The sequence below is a fragment of the Arachis ipaensis genome, chromosome B7 (genome assembly GCF_059453495.1).
Source record: "Arachis ipaensis isolate K30076 ecotype BB chromosome B7, ASM5945349v1, whole genome shotgun sequence".
Classification (NCBI taxonomy): Eukaryota; Viridiplantae; Streptophyta; class Magnoliopsida; order Fabales; family Fabaceae; genus Arachis; species Arachis ipaensis.
In genome coordinates, this window is record NC_142442.1 from 83,584,545 (window position 1) to 83,586,336 (window position 1,792).

A 1,792-nucleotide genomic window follows, 5' to 3' on the forward strand; every position below is an offset into this window, starting at 1 on the left:
CAGTAGGGATGTAAAGGCCTTTAACCTTTACTAATATGTCCTCTACTTGTCCATAAGCCTGTTTTCTGGAATTGTCTGCCATCTCTAATGAGATTTTAGCAGCTTGTACCTCAAAGATTCCCAGTTTCTCCATTACAGAGAGTGGCATGAGGTTTATTCCTGACCCAAGGTCACATAGAGCCTTCTCAAAGGTCATGGTGCCTTTGGTACAAGGTATTAGGAACTTTCCAGGATCCTGTTTCTTCTGAGGCAATCTCAATTGATCCAATGCATTTAGTTCATTGGTGAACAGGGGAGGTTCATCTCCCCAAGTCTCACTACCAAATAAATTGGCATTCAGCTTCATGATTTCACCAAGGAACTTGGCAACTTGATCTTCAATAACATCCTCATTCTCTTCAGAAGAAGAATACTCATCAGAGCTCATGAATGGCATAAGGAGGTTCAATGGAATCTCCATGGTCTCTAGATGAGTCTCAGATTCCTTTGGTTCCTCAAAGGGAAACTCCTTATTGATCACTGGACGTCCCAGGAGGTCTTCCTCACTGGGATTCACGTCCTCTTCCTCTTTTGTGGTTTCGGCCATGATGGTCATTTTAATGGCCTTGCACTCTCCTTTTGGATTTTCTTCTGTATTGCTTGGGAGAGCACTAGGAGGGGTTTCAGTGATCTTCTTACTCAGCTGGCCCACTTGTGCCTCCAAATTTCTAATGGAGGACCTTGTTTCATTCATGAAACTCAGAGTGACCTTAGATAAATCAGAGACTAAGTTTGCTAAATTAGAGGTATTTTGTTCAGAGTTCTCTGTCTGTTGCTGAGTGGATGATGGAAAAGGCTTGCTGTTGCTAAACCTATTTCTTCCACCATTATTAAAGCCTTGTTGAGGCTTTTGTTGATCCTTCCATGAGAGATTTGGGTGATTTCTCCATGAGGGATTATAGGTGTTTCCATATGGTTCACCCATGTAATTCACCTCTGCTATTGCAGGGTTTTCAGGATCATAAGCTTCTTCTTCAGAAGATGCCTCTTGAGTACTGTTGGATGTAGCTTGCATTCCATTCAGACTCTGAGAAATCATATTAACTTGCTGAGTCAATATTTTATTCTGGGCCAATATGGCATTCAGAGTATCAATTTCAAGAACTCCCTTCTTCTGAGGCATCCCATTACTCACAGGATTCCTCTCAGAAGTGTACATAAACTGGTTGTTAGCAACCATGTCAATGAGTTCTTGAGCTTCTGCAGGCGTTTTCTTTAGGTGAATGGATCCACCTGCAGAAGTATCCAATGACATTTTAGCTAATTCAGATAAACCATCATAGAATATATCCAGGATGGTCCATTCTGAAAGCATGTCAGAAGGACACTTTTTGGTCAGTTCCTTGTATCTCTCCCAAGCTTCGTAGAGGGATTCACCTTCTTTCTGTCTGAAGGTTTGAACATCCACTCTAAGCTTACTCAACTTTTGAGGAGGAAAGAACTTGGCTAAGAAAGCCTTGACCAGCTTATCCCAAGAGTTCAAGCTATCCTTAGGTTGAGAGTCCAACCATATTCTAGCTCTGTCTCTTACAGCAAAAGGGAAAAGCATGAGCCTGTAGACTTCAAGATCTACTCCATTAGTCTTAACAGTATCACAGATCTGCAAGAATTCAGTTAAGAACTGAAAAGGATCTTCAGATGGAAGTCCATGAAACTTGCAGTTTTGTTGCATCAGAAAAACTAATTGAGGTTTAAGCTCAAAGTTGTTTGCTCCAATGGCAGGAATGGAGATGCTTCTTCCATGTAAATTGGA

At 41.5% G+C, this 1,792-nt stretch overlaps 1 non-coding gene across 1 annotated transcript; it reads left to right on the forward strand.

Annotated features, from left to right (window-relative positions):
• The first annotated feature begins 1,348 nt into the window (after nt 1-1,348).
• On the forward strand, nt 1,349-1,456 carry LOC148553195 (small nucleolar RNA R71). The gene has a single exon (XR_015892877.1). It is a non-coding gene; the product is annotated as a small nucleolar RNA R71 (small nucleolar RNA).
• Nucleotides 1,457-1,792: the final 336 nt, after the last annotated feature.